This window comes from Anas platyrhynchos, chromosome 4 (assembly GCF_047663525.1).
Source record: "Anas platyrhynchos isolate ZD024472 breed Pekin duck chromosome 4, IASCAAS_PekinDuck_T2T, whole genome shotgun sequence".
NCBI classification, from domain to species: domain Eukaryota; kingdom Metazoa; phylum Chordata; class Aves; order Anseriformes; family Anatidae; genus Anas; species Anas platyrhynchos.
The window spans coordinates 76,522,447-76,541,811 of NC_092590.1; the positions used below are offsets into that span (position 1 = coordinate 76,522,447).

General features: G+C 37.8%; 2 long non-coding RNA genes across 2 annotated transcripts in view; both read left to right on the forward strand.

Annotated features, from left to right (window-relative positions):
• LOC140002351 (uncharacterized) overlaps nt 1–19,365 on the forward strand; it is a 154,179-nt gene that overhangs the window by 56,900 nt on the left and 77,914 nt on the right. The window lies entirely within an intron of this gene.
• On the forward strand, nt 2,262–4,500 carry LOC140002350 (uncharacterized). The gene is made up of 3 exons (XR_011808731.1): nt 2,262–2,354; nt 3,836–3,868; nt 4,401–4,500. It is a non-coding gene; the product is annotated as an uncharacterized lncRNA (long non-coding RNA).

Sequence of the window (19,365 nt, forward strand, 5' to 3'; positions counted from 1 at the left end):
AGAGAATGTGTCCCAGACACAAAGTGGATTTTATAGCAGTAGCAAATAATTAATAGAAACTAACCACAAAGGAAATGTTCACAGCTACCATTTTAAAAAACAAAAGGCATTCCAATTCAGCTTGACTACAGTATCACTAGCTGGCATTAAGGAGAATAGAGTTAGCCATAGAAATTAAAACACATGCAGGCTGTTGCATGCCCAGCCAACAGTACAGGGTTCACAGAGAGGACTGCAGAATGAGGCTATGGAGGAGGTGGCCAAATACAAACATAAGCATGTATACTCCCATAAAATGGAGAATGAAGTTCAATGAAGACAATTGCTCTAGCCACAGACATAGATCAAACTAGAATCTCACCTTAAAAGATCTCAAAAAAAAATTTCTGGTAGACTATGGGCAAAATTGTAGTTCTCAGTATACCCAGTCAACATTTCTGGTTTTACAGAAAGAAAAGTAGAGAGAAGCAGATGTAAGGAAATTTTTTAATAAAACATTGTTTTAGAAATTTGGCTGATGGTGACAAGACTACAGCTTGGACTGTGGCTCATAAACATTGACTTTGAAAATATCTCCCAGTGCCATGTGACCAGTCTTTAATGAAAAATCACAACAAAACATTCACAGGAAGAGAATACAGAGGATAAGTTTATAGTTGTGTTTTTCTTCCTTGAGCCACAATCTATAGCTGATCCTTTTGCAGTGAAACCTAGGGGCTGGAAACCAGCATGAACCAGGGCTCAAAGTCATTGATGGACATTTTGGTGAGGATGCTGTGTGGCGCCTTGATTATACCTTTTGCCTTCTCCCGAAGTCCATCTGTCTGCTATGCCAATCTAGTAATATTCGGGTCTGAGTTAGTTCTTTCATTCTTGACTAACAACCAGGTATTGTACTGTTATCACCAGGACACCATGCCCCCTTTCTAACACCTGTTGATCAGGCACTGAAGGTAACTCATCAGCACCTACTTGTGCAGCTGGCAGCTTCTCACTGGATTCTCAAAAGCATGGCCAGCTTCTTCTAATCTTCTGGTTCCTTAGCCATTAAAAGTAGTTGAAAGTAGCTCGGGACAGAGCTAGTTCTAAAGAGAAAACTGTCATCTTATTACATACATCAACATTCACATGGCCTAAAATCTCTGAGCTGGATGTTTTCTATTAGTTAGGCATTTATGAAGGCATTGAATTAACCAACAGGAAATGATAATCAAGGGTCTTGTGTGGAACTGGAAGCATATTCAAATGGCACAGGGTATCCACTCCCTGACTTTGTGTTCCTCTGTCCCCTTCCATTGATTCCTTCCATGCCACTGTGCTCTTGCATGTTAAAGTGCAAGCTTTCTCACGTGGCTTATTTCAACAGCTTTTCCAAGGCAAGTTCTCACAGCAGATGCTCCTTCTTGGCCAAAATCCCTTAGGCAAGATAACTACTCACTGTTGTCTCAGAAATGTATTTTCTTGAAAAGAGGCCAGCTTGCTTCTCCTGCAAGGATTCTCACACTCCTTCAGTAAAGCCAGATGACTTATCTACTACACTACCACCTGCAATGCTAGACACAAAGTCCATATATGAGAAGTCAGGACAGAAACCAAAAAGTAGTTGACTTCCATTCATTGCTGGAAAATCAATTAGCATGAAAAAACGAAGGTTCTCCATTACAGGTAAGCCAACTACCTGTAATTTTACATTCCTCTGTAATGAGAAGTTAACAGAACTTCAGAAATTCATACATTTTGGGAAGAAAAAGAATACTCTCCCTTTTAAGGTTCACTCCTATCATTATTGAGTTTAATGAATTTAGTTTTCCTGACTAAAGGCTAGTTGCATCACTTAAATGAGTTCAACTGCTTAGCTGTATTGTGGAATATTGCTTTTAATGCATCTGTCACAAATAGCGTATTTAAATGTGATGCAATAAAAAGAAACACAATGGCTATATGTGAATAGAGGACTGTGGCTGAGATTAGTACAGTAAAATAGTCTGAATTTATCATCTGCTTTTCTTATCATTTTACTTACATCTGTCATACTTACTCATCCGCCTTAACTACTTCAACCTGCTTCTCAGCACTTCTTCTAATCCCACAGGGACATATGAAGAGAGAGACTGAGAGATTTTGTCACCCAATAACATGACTTTTTCCAAGAAGAGGTAATAATGGCAAGTAGTTGGTATGCTGTAGATCTTATCAAAGATCTGTATTGTCAAACTGCTTAGCAACCATCCATTTTATTTGTTTTTTAACCCTCTTCCTTAAGAGTAAAGATGAAGTATGCTGGAGAGATGGAAAGTGGTCATTGGTATTGATAAGCAGCAATGAAGCTGGCAATCTTCACACCCAGTAACAATGTACGTATTGCTAGGCTTGTAATTTAGCAATCAGACATTTAGCATGGATAAAGGAAGGTGCAAGAAATCTCTTTAATTCTCATAGCTAAAATTAGTCCTGAGCCTTGAATCTGGAGAGTTAACAAGATGCTATGAATCTGTTTTCTAAACGTGTTTCCTCTTACTCTTTGGAAAATTACTGCTACTTTACTTCTATTTTGTGTGCGTGTGTGGTTTCATGATTCAAAAGTAAAAGGACATTCCAAGAAAGTGTGCAAAATAATAATGCAACAACAACAACAACAAAAACTCATTAGAGAGTTTCTTCAGTTGTAGGTAACCCCCCTCAGTGAGGTCTTTATATAACCTTTTTTCAGGTTGATTAATTGTCAAAATTGTACACACGAATTCAGAGTTTTAGTATATAAATTGTTGTATGACAATTAATATGTTCTCCAACAACTTTGCCAACAGTCCTTCTTCTAAAATATGAAAAAATAAATTAATTAAAGTAGTTCTCCATTCCTCAGAGCATGTTGAGAAAGACACATGTAAACCTGATAGAAAAAGTAACCAGTTTGTGGCTCTGGCTCTTCCTGCTTTAGTTGTAGTGTTTATAGATGAATGATCTCTAATTGAAGGGCCTGAGGTTGCCAGTCAGCCCCTGTCATTGCTCACCGCTGAAGCAAACATGACTTATTTCTTCAGGCTGACAGAGAAAGCAAAGGATGATTTGCTTCCAGCATGCTGCTTGCTCCTTATCGTTGTGGCATAGTAATGGCTGAGGAAGGACCATTCATACAGCTCGATTACATAGAAGTTTTTTGAAAAAAGTTTTCACTTACCATTTTAATAGTTTTCAAGGTCAATGCACAGCAATTCAATAAGTAATTTAGGTCAAAGTCTGAATGAGGCTGGAAGAAATTTTTACATACTTAGTTTCTCTGCCCCTATTGTGGCATACACTTTGTATGTATAAAATTATTTTTCATTTATCCGATATTCATAGAACAAGTAAAGTAAGAACACCTTCCCAGAAGGCTTAGTTATTTTCCTTGGGAGGTGTCATCTTTTCCCCATGCTAAAGGAGATTACTTTATTCTTAATACTCTCTATATTTTGTTCTTAATATTCTTAACATTACTTTATTCTAAGTGTTTTTCCAAAGGTATGGTTTTCCCTAATCATAATCATCTTACTTGATTATATTTCAATTCACTCTTGGTTTCTGGGAGAAAATGAATTTTAGTGTGACTGATTCTGAAAATGAACACTGTCCTGGGGAGCCTTTACATGAAGACATTGTGCCAGATTACAGTCCCAAGTGCATAATATAAATTTGAAGTAAACATCCTAAAATTGGTAGAGGGAATCTGAAGTAATTCTGTTTAACTCTAGAATTAATAAATGCACTCGATAGTTAAAGCTTTCCTATATAACAAGTTGATTCTCTCTGCTAATGCACTGGCTTATATTTAGTGGAATTTACCATTCCTTTTCAGGAATATGTTACTAAATATTCAGATGAATTGGAGGTAAGTCACATCTGCATGCCCTTCTTGCTGTTGCAGTAGCTGTGAACATAGAAAATGTGGAAAATCTCACCTTTATTTGCAAGGCACCTTCCCACTTCAGGGGTATAGAAATGGCCTGTAAGTGTTCAGCAAGATTTGACTGGTAGGAAAAAACGAAATGAGGATATGAGCATTTCACAAAGATACTTGTATTATGAGTCCTGGAGCTGTGACAATAATATATCACGTAGCACAGTAAGGGATATGAAATATATTCTTTATCTCTTTTGTGTCAAGAAGATCAAGGGAAAAAAAAAAAAAGATCATATGTAGAACTCAGTACAATGCTCTTATAGGCAAGACTGGACAAGATGAGAAAATTAAATTGATTTGGGGGATGTTTGACTTCCTATACTGAGATATATTTTCTTGGAAGTGTTGTTCACTTCACACTCTTGATTGTCACATTGAACACCAGGAATTGCAACACTTCAAACTTCCTTCTTGCTTTGTAAAATCGTTTATGATCTTTTTTTTTTTTTTTTTAAATCAGTTTGGAGCCTGGAATTAGCAACTGAAGAATTACAGAATCAGAAAGAAGCCTCAGAGCTATTCATTTACTATCTAACAGCTGGATCATATCCAACTTTAAGGTACAATCTTTTGCAACTTTCCCAGACAGGTTCCTAATTCAATTATAAACCAGAAAAATCAACGCCATTGTGACAAGGCATTTGAGCTTATGGCAGACTGGCTGGCAGGGACAGTAGCAAGCTCTACGTTTTATGCACCTATCTCACCAAGCAAAGGTATTGTTTATTATCCTTGCAAAGAAAGGCTTCTATCTTGATTAAGTTTTGCTGTTACTAGTCTTCTTTTAGCAGCAGACAAAATACCAGCAACCTCCTGCCACTGCCAAAGTGCGTACATGTCCCCCTAGGAACTTTGCCTGAGACTGGAGAACTCCAGAAGCTTCTTCCAAGCTTTTGTTATTCCATGCATTAACATCACATAGAAAGATGTCATATAGAAAGAATCTTCTCAGTGTTTACCAGTGTTTGAGGATTTAACTTTAAAAGCAAACATTTTTTCCAATTTCTTTTTCCAGCTACATCATATAATAATGTAATAAGAAAGTGTAATTCTTCTCTAGGCTATCCCATGACTGCAGTTACTGTGTACAAGCCCTGTAGAGTGGCATAGTTGATGCCCAGAATATTCCTTATGTCAAGTGAGTGAGGCAAGCATTTAGGAAGGAAAGTGAGAATACCAAAAGCACCAAAGGAAGCCTTCTTTCTACAGAACCAGCATGTTGTGGAAGGAAGCAACGTGTGATGCTTTCACTATGAAGAATTTGCCTCTGAGATCCAATGATAATTCATTATTCTCACTCAATTTTCCTTGACACTGCCAGTGTTGTCTAGTAAGAGTGGAATCTGCAGTTAATTGAGCCACTGACAAATGGCCAATGTGAAAACAAGTTGATGTGAGGCCAATTACCAGCCATGGTAAGCTCATGACTTTGGGTCACTGCATGAAGTACTTTTATGCTGACAGCAAATTCACAGGCAGGATGCTTTAAATAAAAAAGATAGGAAACTGGAAGCAGATTTTTCTGAGGGCATTTGGGATCTCTCCAGTAGGGATGCTTTGTGAACCGTGACCAAATACATTGTGCAATCAGACATCCTAGCTGGTGGCCTCTGATCCAAAGCTGGAGAAAACTGCACAGTTCAATACACTGATAGCAACAAACAGGAAATGGGATTCTTAAGTATGATCCTCAGTCTTTGGAGAATAAGAATTTTTGAGATGTTTTTTAGGTATGTTTTTAGTGAAATAGACCATCTTGTGGTGGAATTATGTTGAAGGGTGGACAGGAAATCTATGTCATTAACATTTGTCCATCACCATTTGGCAGTTGTGTATCTGTCACATTTTTTACTGGGTCATTGTTCTCTGAGGCAGTATCCAAGTGTAGAAAAGGTTTCTCAGAGGGCAAAATGTAGACTATAGCTTCAGCATAGTAGTTCTTGCTCAGATAATAATGATTTAGAAAAGGCTTTAATGTCACTTGAAACGATTGTCACACCACATGCTTGGAACTGTTGAGAAAAGGGCTACTGTGGTAATGTGAAAACCCTGTGTTGTAAACGAGGGAAACTGGAAATACAGAAATGATCAGTCTTGGTGCAGACTGGGTGAAAGCTCACTCCTTATGTTGGACTCTATGCTGAAGTGAAATTGCTCTGCATCAGCCTCATGGCTTTAATGATGTGTCCTCACATAGTGTTTAATGAGTTTGTAGTAGGTATACATTATAATGAGAATAACTATATGTCAGCGCTTATATTCAGTGATACTTCATTGTCCTCTGAATGGGGTTGTTCGGTTGTTCTTGTCAGCAGGTTCTTAAACTCTGTTTCAGGGACCTATTTGACCCAAGGATCTTCTATTATGGGTAAAGACGAGTATACACTGAACAGTGTACAAATGTAAGAACTGCCCATGGTAAATAAATATTGTTTTCTAATATACTATCAGTGATACAGAATTGGAAAACATAAAAATATACAATGTTCTTTTGCTTCTAGAGAGCTCATTATAAATTAAGTTTCTGTTAATTTGAATAAGCAAAGTAGTGTTAAAGAAAAGAGTTGTAAACACAGGTTTCTTAAGGCATTAATATTCAATTTGTTTTTCAGTGTGCATTATGCGGTATGTCCAGGCAAAGGAATTTAATGATAAATTGGACATACTGGCAACTGCACACATGTCAAAGTTGTGTTTTGATACATTTTCAATCAGTCCTTCCATAAACTTTGGTAATGGATTTTTCTTGAACACGGGGAAATGATCAGTCTTCCTCAGCATTCTTCCTTCTGAAATTAAACCTTAGCAGCACTATGCATAAACACCTTAACAGTTTGCAGTGTGTGAAAAACACTGTTTGAAAGGTTGATGTAGGTATTTTGTTCGCCTCCTCCAAAAGCATGTAACTGTGAACTTCAGTCTGTCTTAGAAGGGCAACTCAACATCATCTGCCAAGACTGAGCAGTCAGGTGCATAATTACCTCACTCTGCAGCTCCTGCAAGCTGCCCCATTCCTTCTCTAAAGCTGGGTGGGTTTTGGAGAGGCTCGAAGGCTTCCACATCCTTATAGATTTCAGGGGGTAGCCTCAGAAAGAAACTTTAAGAAAAAATTCTGAATTTAGCTGTCCTCTGGCAGGAATTAAACTTGCTATCAGAATAAATTATTATTTTTTTCTATTGAAATATTCTGGGATGCTACTGAAATGGTCTCTGTGTGTAAACATGAAATGTTACAAAAGGCTTTTGAAGTGACAATTCCGTGATTCATTCCACACACACCACAGTCCTAAAAAAGCTGCTTCATTCTTCTCAAATCATAGGAGTAACTTCAAGTGAGATTTTTGGAGATGAAACTGATGAGAGCAATTAACAATTAGAAACATCATTAACAACAGAACCATAAAGGCAGGGAAAGGAGTGAAGCGGAGGGTTTTACATCAAGTGTTGAAAAATTGCATCTTCTCTCATTATGCTTTTTTACTTTTTTTTTTTTTTTTACCTTTCCATAAAGGATAAGTTTAGTTTTTAAATGAGCAATACATAGCTCCCAGAAATACATTAAATACCCATCACAGAATTGTTTTCCACAATTCTCTTCCTACAAAGGTAAAACAAGGACCCTATGTTTGAACACTGGGTTAGTCTAAGTTAGAGATAACAGTACTGAAGAGAGAAATGTAAAGAAATCAGGAACATTTAACACAATGCTGCTTGACGGAAAGGAAAAGGACCCTTGATCAAGGGGGCTTGGAGATATGGCTGAATAAAAAGTGAATGATTCTCACAGTCAGCTGGAGAAATGTTATCACCCTTCAAATCACACCATGGCTGAATGTGAAGCTGAGAATGTGTTTTCTTATCTTAAAGTCCCTGGGGACAATATATTCCAGGTGCCTGATAAAGAGTATTCTTTGCTGGAGAACTGCTGAAAGCCCACACCGCAAGACTGAAAGAATCTTATCATTAAATAATAGCCTTGGCCTTTTTCATCTTTCAGAGCACAGATTTTCCCAGTAAAGGGTTCAGATCCACTTCTTTCATCAACACTAATGGCCACCCCCTTTTAATGGTGCAATAAGAAAAGGGTCTGGGGAAGTTAGCTGGACACCTATAGCTATTTGACCTTCTAGTTTTTATTCTGTAGAAACAGTGCTGTTGCAGGGAGGATGGAGATAAACTGGCTTCAGGGGGTTGATCTGTCTCTTCTGATGTCAGCAGTGCTTTTGCCACAAAAAGAAAAAGCTCTACAGGATGCTTGTAGTGAATGGAAACAACAGCTCATTAATTGCAAAATAGGATTCCAGGGACCCTTGATGTTTCTTTGTTTTGATAGCATTTTGACTGGTACCTTCAAATTTGTTGCATTATTAGTGTTTCATATACTTGCCCAGGTTTCTAAAATTAAGCAGTATAAAAAAATAAAATAAAAAATAATAAATAAAAAAATGCACCTGAATGCTGAAAATAATAGTACAGACACATGGATACAGGCTGGTTCATGAGTGCTCACTGATTTCTCCTTTTTTTCTAAATAATTCACTTAGGGAAGAGAAGATGGGACAAATTGCATTGCTGTAAATTTGTACTTTTCTTTCTGAGACATTATATGAACTCATGCATCAAAAAGAAGATTAACTTTATCTAAAAACTGCAGTTAGTAACTGCAATATTTTACACTGATGTAAGCTTGTATTATTTCTAGTAGAGATTCTGGCTGGATGAAGAATTTCACATACAGGTGTAGCACTTAAGTGCAGACAGCAGCTTCTTTATACTTGAGCAATGATAACTTTTCAGACTAATAAAATATATCCTTTTAGGATAATAGGTATACATCACTTATTTAAGACCAATGATTTTTATTAATGAGATTTGTTTCTTTGGCCTTAGGACAACTATCTAAAAAAATTCCCATTGGTGCTTGAAATGACCAGGCCTTACTGGTCATAATGGTGCCCACTATCTTCAACAAAATTTGTTCAATTTCTTGGTTCAGAAAATGTTGCAGGTAAGCACCTGTGAATTGCAACTGCCTGCCCTTTTAAAACAAAATTCTATGTCTTCCCAGTAAAGTTGCTACTATTCCCCACTATAATTATCCATAGTCTAAGAAAAAATCTTATTCGAACCATGCTCAGCTAGTAAAGTTATTTACTGAGTATGCACCCTAAGCACAAATGAGGTTTGAGGTATAGTTGGCTCATGGGCTTCAGAAAGAGTTGCTTGTGCATTTCAAGTCAAATGCATGGGTGTGTTTGCAGACCCAGTAACCTTAGAAGGACCATATAAGGGCTTAGTTAGACTATGGATCATATCGGTACAAAGTAATGATGTAGTTGAAGAGGCTAGAAAACCAAGTACAAACCTTCTTGTGATCAGGATGGTCCTGGGAAAATTATGTGAATTTTGTGCTAATTTGCTAGTACCCAGTTTACACACTCCAAAGATGTAAGGGGGAAACAGTTTCTGAAAGTTGTACTGCTGCAAGTACTTGACGTCTTACTGCAGGTGTAAGTACGTTCTTGCGACACTAGGTCACCCTGGCCATGGAGAAAGTCATTAATGCTGCTGGCCAGGGCTCACTAAGCATGTTACAGAAGCTTTGAAGCCACAAGACAGCCCTTAGAAAAGTCTAAGGAAGGTACTTCCCTCTTGAAAATCAGCATGTTTAATCCTCCTCTTTTTGTTGCAGCACAGGTACAGCCAAAGGTACATCTTTGGTTGACTTCTGAGAGGCTATTAAAATTGTTTTATACCTATCAAAGCTTTCAAATATAAGAGCATCTCTCCTCCTTCCCCATGTTCTATTCCAGCAGATAATCCCTTGCAACAAAGAGAGTTTCTTCCTTTTTGTTAGTAAATCTGTCCCCAGAAGGCAGCTTGCCAGTTATCCTAGCCCACACAAGCTTTTCGTGTTCTAAAACATTCACCTCAGATCCATGCACAGGTCATTTATTTCTCCTGAAAACTATCTGGTGAATTTAGAGTGTGTTGAAATATTGTTTGCTAAGCCATGAGAAGGAAAAGAAAAAGAAGGATGGCATGAGCCTCCCACATTGATCTTGTAGGTGTTACTGTGAATGATACCAATGAGCACTAATCCTAGGAACATGGAAGTTTATAATGTATAAGAATCAATATTTACTACAGGAGTCATAATGGGGCTTTCTGGATGAGTAACTGCAGTACTTCTAATGCTATCCATGATACAAAATTACTCAAGAATTTGTATTAAAGTAGAGAAAATTCACTAGAAGAGACAATAAGATTAAAGATGAAAACAAACTGGAAAATGAGTGAGCTGAGGAAGAGGAAAAGACCTTTTGGCACAAATCAGCAGCTGCAAAGGAAAGACAACAAAGACAAATGGGGCAATAAAAACACAGCTCTGTGGAATGACTCCACAACCAGTTTTTGGAAGAAAGAAAAAAGAAAGAAAGGAAGAAAGAAAAGAAAGAAAGAAAGAAAGAAAGAAAGAAAGAAAGAAAGAAAGAAAGAAAGAAAGAAAGAAAGAAAGAAAGAAAGAAAGAAAGAAAGAAAGAAAGAAAGAAAGAAAGAAAGAAAGAAAGAAAGAAAGAAAGAAAGAAAGAAAGAAAGAAAGAAAGAAAGAAAGAAAGAAAGAAAGAAAGAAAGAAAGAAAGAAAGAAAGAAAGAAAGAAAGAAAGAAAGAAAGAAAGAAAGAAAGAAAGAAAGAAAGAAAGAAAGAAAGAAAGAAAGAAAGAAAGAAAGAAAGAAAGAAAGAAAGAAAGAAAGAAAGAAAGAAAGAAAGAAAGAAAGAAAGAAAGAAAAGAAAGAAAGAAAAAAGAAAGAAAGAAAGAAGAAAAAAAACTTTATACCAGAGATGATAACAGGTCAGATTTGTGCAAGGAAGTGGAAAACATGAATGCTCATTAGGCTAGTAGACCAGGATGACAGGCTGAGTGTAAGTAATGGTATCTGCTGAGAGACAGAGGAAACAAGCTAACCTCCATGAATAATATATTGCAGTCATAATCACTGTATGTAGTGATTTTATTGTCTTCTTCAATTAACATCTTTAAGTTTTGGTAAAGTGCCCAGAAATTCTGAAATTTAATGAGCTGATTTTTTTTTTATTATTATTTTTACTTACTCATCCTACAGGCTGCAGTACCTATTCATTAGGGCTGGTGACATTTTTTATTATTATTTTTATTATTTTTATTAGGGGGAGTGTTAGTTTTCAGCTAAGTAGAAGATCTTGCAAGAGAGCATTGACGTCCAATATATCCTTGGACTTATTTATTTATATACTTATTATGCTTTCATCCATCCTCCTTCAATTTAAACTGCCACATTAGAAACCCTTTGGGGTTTCAGAAATACACAGTTTAAACCAGGAAGAAATTTTATTTGCTTGCTTCTTCTGAAGATGGTACTCACTCAATTTTCTAGCCCTGTATTTTCTGTCCCTTCTGCTAGAGATCAAAAGAAGCAAGAAAGGTTTAGATTCCAAATAGCACACAGTGAATAGGAGGATTTTATTGTATGAAGAAATTTGTCTATCTTTTTTTGGCCTTAAGGTATGACTACGTTAGTATGTCATCGTATGGTCCTATGCTACTGATGTTTCGTTTTTCAGCTTTATCCTCAGTTCTCTGTCTGCAACACCTGCAGTAACATCATTGCAGAACTGGAATTTTCCCTTCTTTCAACACTCCGCGGTCATCAAACTATTCTTCTGTAGCTGCTTTTGTTTCCTGAAAGTCCTGGGTCCTAGCTTGAGGTTCCAGGAGGCACTACAGGACATCCGTCTACGTGAAAAGACAGTCCCTCCCCTAAAATACAAAGGGAGGTTGATTTGGCAATTCTCCACAGATATTTCCATTTCATAGATCAAGAAGACTGATAAAGCACTAAAAAGATGGTACCTGTAATTTCTATGAATATATGCTGTATGTGCTCAGTGGATGTAAGCCTTGGGCCAACCAGTGTTAATTGGCGCAGCCCCATTGACTTTGGTTGAACACCAACAAGGGACAGAGAGATCCTTTTGATTCCCAAAGCTGTTAGTTACTCAAGCTGAAGCTAGACTGATGTCTTGATTTCAGCACTGGTGTGCTAATTTGCTGACTGCATTTAATGACCCTGACAGCTCCTGAACCCACACAAAGAAACCTGAATAAAGAATTCACACTGTCGCTCTCTAAGGAGGTTTGTACCGCTTCTAATGACTATGTCCTAATTAGCTCTTGTAATTATAACCAAAGTTTTGACACTCCTGTGATGTATAACAAGTTTTAGGTTGAGCCAAAAGTACACAGTGTTCTTTCTTTGAAATTGGGAGTGTCTACAGATGCATTATTGATAAGAATTTCTGTAACAGTCCAGGATGATTCTCCTTAGGACAGTCTTCTATTTCTATGAAAAATGAAAGATGGTCTTCTGAACAGCAGCTTGCCTTTTCTATGTAACTAAAAAAATGCCCATATCATTTATTGACAAGACACCAAAATATCTGCCTTATGAGTGGCTGGGTTGTTAAAGAGTAATTCAGGATGTTCAGAGTTCCCTTTCAGCCAGCATTTCTGTGATTCTGTTCCTTAATGATGTGAATACAGAAGTGGAGGAATGACTGGGTGTTTAGAAAAGCTCACAGTTCCATTCGATCATTTCAATCATTCAGTTGCTGACTGAATGAGTCAAGGTTTACTCTAACTTCAGTCTTATACATAGCATAGCACTAAATCTCAGTCAGACAATACAAATGTATTCTATATAGCATATAAATATTCTCCCTAATACTTTAGTCAATGTTATTTATTGATTTTCTGAACCAAACCAGAATGTAGAATTTCTTTGTAATCTTGCACAGCTGCTGAATTCTCCTGAATATTGGCTGTTTCACAAAGGTGAGTAAAATTTCTTTAGAGCCAAATTTAGCTCTGTTTCATGTAGATGCGATACCTGTGAAATCTTCACTACTCATTCAGATACTCTTCACTTTCATCCCTTCCCATCTGTTTGCCTACTTTTATAAAATGCTTTTAATCTCAGAAGAGTCTGTTGCCTATGGCAATCTATTCCTTCCTTGGCAATTAATGTCCTTCAGGTATTGTCTGGCAGTATCTGGATGTTCTAACACCTCTCACAAGTAAGTAGTGTGTCAGAGAATTACTCCACTGTTGGGAAATGCTTTGGGGATGGCAGTGCTCCCCCTCATTCAGTGCTCTCTGCGGTTACTCCAGCTGCCCATATTGATGATGAGCTGGAGCATCAGGCCCAGAGCCAGTCGATGGAGACACTGCCAACCCTCCAGGAGCTTATTGTGATATTCATTTTATGCACTGCTGCCAGAGAATAACCAGCAGGAGGAGATTATGGATCAGACGTGCTACTTATCTAGTCATTAAAGGACAGACTGCGTGAGGGTTTGGCAGCTTTCTTGTGAAGAGTTCAGTCAGCTTGGTACACTCAGAAATATCCATGCCAAGAAAATGCAAAAGCACCTAACTTTAGATGTATAATTTAGATCGAGCAATAGCACGGATGTTCTATGATACCTCTAATGAAGACAGGGCAGTCTTCAGCAGATGTAACGTAAGGTGAAAGCATCAGCACACCTGCAGGAGTTACAGCAATTTATCCTCAAGTGGAGATAGAGGACTGAATTTCCTTTTCCACAAGAAAGAAATCAGGACTAAGAAAGCGCCCTCCTTTATGGAAGTGACTGGATCCAGACAGCTGGTGGTGTCCCCTTCACCAGCCCCCCTACAGCAGTCAGGAGAGATTTCAGAGATGGAAATCTCCTGGCTACCCTTCCCAGCCCAGCTGCCCCCTCTAAGCACATTCATCTATCCTGACTGCATCTGGGTTTTCCTGGTTGATTCTCTTCTGCTCCTAGTATTTGGACCACTTCCACTTGTAAAGATTTACATATTTTTGCATTAAAGATAGTTAATATAAATATAAATAGTAAATATAAGATGTTCCACATAAATGCATGAAGGTCATGTTTCCTGTCCCAGCATGGATCTTCAGCTAGTATATTTTTGGAAGACTTTGTATATCCTCGAAGCAATTCTGTTAGTCCATAAACGAACAGTGTGGGATTTCCCTTGTTGCAGTTCAGTGCAGGTGCTATAATCGCCTCCACAGTAAAAAAGTAAATGCAGCTTACCAAAACAGTAATGATTTTGGATCTGCTTGAAGAGAATTCCTATAAAAGAGGTTGTGAGGGTGTCTCCCAGCATGAGTAAGGTTAACCTCATACAACAGTAAGGTTAACCTCATACAACATTGAGGTTAGCCCAAGTGATGCAACGTGAGCTCCCGAAGGCTGAATACTTCAGCCATATCTGTCATCTCTCACAATGGAGTTGCAGCAGAGATGTAAGCATGGCTAGAATTGCAGCAGGTGTAAGCACAGCTAGAACTGGTTTTAATTCTGAGTATTTCTGACTTTTGATGGAAACTCTCAAATAAATAAATAAATAAATAAATAAATAAAAAACAGCAAACCCTTAAAAAGAAAAGCAGTAAATTTACTGCTAGGTTTCTGCAGACTTGCAAAACTGTAACCCATCCCAATATTTTATGCTTTTGTAAACATAGATGTGTCAGAGTCCTTGTGATAAGTGCTATAAAATGAATTCCTATTGACTTTCACATTAGTGGTCTGAGGAGACAGATTCAGATCTCCGTACATAACAGGATGGTTCTTTCCAACTGAGTTTCATTTTCCACCAGAAGGGTTGTGTGAAACATTTCTGTGATAGCTGTTTGTCTCCTGGTTAAGTTACACAACAGTGATACTTTGCCTTATAAGAACTCTTTTCTCCAGAGCTGCAGAGGCACTGTGTTATGTTTCTGTAGCAATTATCACTGAACGTGTGTTTCTTGAAGGTTTCTGTAAGTTATCTCTTCATGTATTTGTATCTCAGACTCCTTTCAGCACAAGTCCACGTGTTAAAGATGGGACATCTTGACCTGAAATGTTCCGTCAGAAGATATTTCATGAAATGTAAAACTATTTGAGCAAAACTATACTGCTATCCGAAAAGCTCCCTTCACTCAGACTCTACATAGCATATTTCTTATTACTGGGGTTAGCTGCATTAATCATAGCCACATTTGAGGATTAACTCATCAGTTAAGTCATTGAAATCAATAGAGAGAAATACCTTTTAAGGTGTTCCTTCTATCTGAAAAAAGTCGGAGAGGAAAAGATCGTTTTTTCCACAGACCATAGAGGAAACTTAAAAACATTGAAGCTAAAATCTAGATTAATTTGAGGTAAGATAAATCTGGGCCAGGACATGCTTTGACATGTAGCTGTCTAGTTCTTATGAGTGAAATTTTCTTTTGATATGTATGCAGTGAGAGTAAGAAACTTTCAAGGCACTGAGTGAGGCATGAGCAGAACACAGAAAAATCAACATCTAAAACACAGAAAAATCAACATCTAAACCACAAACCCTTTCCTTCCAAAAATCACAAGAAAAATGGTGTTAAAAATTTATTCCAGATTTCAGTAAATTTAGCAAGGTTGAGAACCTGTTTTTCTGCCCAACAGAATACACAAACTAAAGAGATTCCCTAAAGGGCAACAGGAGCCACTTTAGATGTCTTGTGAGGACAGTTCTGTTATTACATGTGAAAAGATAAACTATGCAAGAATGACAGAAGGGATGATCCTGATAGGGTTAAAAGATAAGAAATGAATTTTAGGAGTAAATGAGCAGCTTTCATAATGGAGGGAAGTAACAAAAAGGACACTGTAGGGAACTATTGCTGAGCATATTCACTAGTGACCTAGAAAAGGCTTTAACAGTGAGAATGACAAAATTTACAATTGATATAAACCTATTCTGGAACAATAAGGACAAGGACCAATTGTGAAGAACTGGAAGAAGACTACAGGACTGAGTTAGAAATAAAATCACAGAAGAAATTCACTGTTGGTAAATGTGATGTGAAGGGGGAGGCAAATGTGAAGGTGAACGCTGGAGAACAAATCTGACGGGATCTCATCAAAACATTACAACTCAAGTAAGAGCTTGATGATATAGCAACAGTTCCACGAAAACATCATCTCAGAGCTCAACAGTAATCAAAAAAATGCTAAATCAAATGCTAAGAATCATTAGGAAAGAAATAGAAAGAAAAATAGATCATTATGGCACTATATAAATTCATGGTTCTTCCCACTCTGAATACCACAAGCCTTTCTGCCACTCAGTGCACAAAAATGATATATTATAAATAGAAAAGCTACCAAGAAGGGAAACGAGAACAATTAAAGGCGTGCAGTGGCTTCCATGCAAATTTTCTTTTGAGGCTCAGATATTGCCAAAGAGCTTCTATGTCCTGAGGAAACCATAGCTAAAAACCAGCAGACCACCAGCTCCTTATTTTATCAAAGGAGACCTTTTGGGTCACTGATAGAGCTCGTGGTTGAACTACAGTGCTTGGAAGCAGCAAAGAAAGTCACATACCTGCATGCTCCTGACCTCCTTGAGCCTGAGAGGGCCCACATTCCACATCCAGAGAGAGAAGGTCAGTACAGAAATAGCCTTTGCTCTTCCTTACATCTGCTTTGGATCTAGTTCTGTAAGTAGGTGGTGAATTTCTTGATATCATTTGTATGTATTGGGAATAGAAGAATTCCTTACTGTGTTTCTGAAATTCACTGTACAGTGTTGATTGCCAACCTGTGTGCAAAGGTCCCCTTTGTACAGTAACAACTTGTGACAAGAACATATACTGCTCATATTGGAAATCATTACTTCAATGCATATGAGACTATTGTCAACAGTGGATCAGTGACATTTTTCAACTGAGTGTTTCCAGGGACTACAAGGATATCTACCACATTCTTTTGGACATCCCACCCCATATCGAGGACTATTTTTTTCTTGAACTTCATGATGTTCATTTCAGCCCATTTCTTCAGCCTGTTTAGGTCCCTTTGAATGACAGTCCTGTCCTCCAGTATATCAACTACTCACCCCAATTTGGCATTGTTCACCAACTTGATGAGAGCCCTTTTCATCTCATTATTCAGGTGGTAAAAATAAATGGACATTTCTTATGATCTTTTTATTTCTTTCCACGTTTTTGTGTATATCTGTGAAGAATCTGTGAAGAGTCTGGGAATGTTTGATTTCGGGGCTGCTAATTCCACACTAGTATTAATAGTTCATGATCTCTGAGAGACTTTGAACATTATTATATTTTATCCTTACTGGTCTAGCAGAGATTCTCCTAACAACCTACATACAAATATATATACTTGGGAGGATAAAGTTTTTCAGTAATTCATGAGAACCAAAAAAGTTTAAAAGCACACAGCTTGGGACATACTTGTGTGAGTATTTACAGGACACAGTAGCACTTATCTGAGCATCTGCAGGCACTGAAGAAGATCAGTTCTCATCCTACACAGAAGAAAAAAACTTTCCTCTACATCGATGACTAATGACAGGAGAGTCCTAGACGTATCTCAAACTGAGCATCAGGATCGGTGGATATACAGGAAGAAACTGTAGCTAGCAAGGCTGTCAGAACCTGCAAAGAAAATGAACAACCAAATGGGGAACAGATCTTGAGGACAGTGTAAAATACAGCCATAAGGATTTGACATTTTCCCTTGGCCAGTCTATACATAGCAACGTTTTTCATGCCCTCATTGGAAAAGACAGCCAAAAATTTTTCCTCATCTTAAACAAACTCTCCAGGGAGCAGGAAGTGTGATTTACGTGGCCTCATCTAATCCATAACAGAACCTACTCACACTGCTCCTAACCTGAACACACAGTCTGTATGGACAGGATTGGACAGCACCAATCCGTAGTGCTGGGAACAAAAATGAGAGCTGTGCTTAACTGTGGGGTGTGTTTGGAGCTACAGGAGGCAGCAAAGACAAATGTGGTCTGGCAGAGGGATTTTTTTTTAATTTAAAAGCACAGGCAGGTAACCTTAAGTTAGCCGGGAGGTGAGGATTGGCTTCCTTTACTTAAAAAGTGTGATATCTTAGTTATATTCTCTTAATATTACTCACAACTTTTTTTCTTTTTTTTTTTTTTCCTTTTTTTTTCTTTTGAGATTTACTTCAGCAGAAGAAAGGTAGCATGAAGAATGGAAAAGGGAGCTAAGGTGTAGGTTCTGGTAGTCTTTAAAAAAACACCGCAAAACCTTTGCATTCAGCAAACATTTTCTATCCCAAAAATGAAGTTCAATCCTTGACATCAAACCATAGTCAATGAGCCATAGGAGATGAATTGATCCCACTGATTTTTGTGTTCCACCGGAGAAAAAAAATAAATAAATTAGCAAGAAAGAAAGAAAAAAGAAAAGAGAAATTCAGTGTCATCACAGTGTTCACTGGTCACTCTGTTGTTGTTGTTTTTTTTCACGTGGAAAAAAACCTCTAATTATCTGCAACTCTAAAGTGGCTTGTTGCATTTTTTTTTCTCATGTTCAATTCCCATAGCTTTTATTTTATTTGTGAGGCATGCAGACTCTTCAGTGTGTACGTATTTTTGTCCTTATAACTACAATACTGCAACAACAAGAACACCTAATAATAATAATAATTAAAACTACTGTGATGTCTCATTAAAAAAGAGCACTAACCAGTTGAGGTCAGGACCCATCAAGCACTGTGATATTCCAGGTGCCTCTGAAGATAATGGAGTGAATACTAAGGTAGGCATCCACTAGAAGGCTGCTAACAATTGCAATCAGGTCTTATGTATTGGAATGATCCCACCAAACTTTCAGTCTAAAAAATTTTCCTACACATCTAATCTCAGATGCCTTGAAAAGTGGTGGTGAGGAAAAGACGCCTTCAGAAAATAATTAAAATCTGAAATACCAGGCTTGGGACAAGGGTTGGAGTCCTCCCCTGGAGGTCTCCCACCTTTTTCCTTTTCTGCAGAGGGATTCTGGATGATACACTTAGACTAGATGTGTATCTTCTAGACAACTAAAGTGATAGAAGATGAATCCCACCTTTGATATTTTCTCTGCTTTTTAAAAGAAATACACATATCCTTGCTGGAATGCATCCTTAGATCTCACATCCTGCCTTGCCAACTCTCTGCTGTCATGATCCCTTCTGCAAGCAGGCTTGGCTGCCTTTCTTTGCAAGGCTACAAGACTAAAGGCAGAGGGTAGGTCTTCTCCAGTTTAGCAGCAGTGTTGTACATCAGGGAGCAACGCACGTCCCCTTTTGGCAGCAAGTTAATGCCAACTTATCCTGCAGATGGGAACTGCCTCTCAGTCCGAAGGAAGAATACAATTATTTTTATTTTTTCCTACAAACAGCTATTCTCCTCCTTTTTTTTCTGTCTTCCACCCCCTTCTGGCTTCTTTCCAGCACTTGACAAACAAGTCTGCTCTGTGGTTGTTTGGGTAGCTTTCAGCTTCTCCGTTAGGTTTCCAGGCAAACACACTTCCCAGGC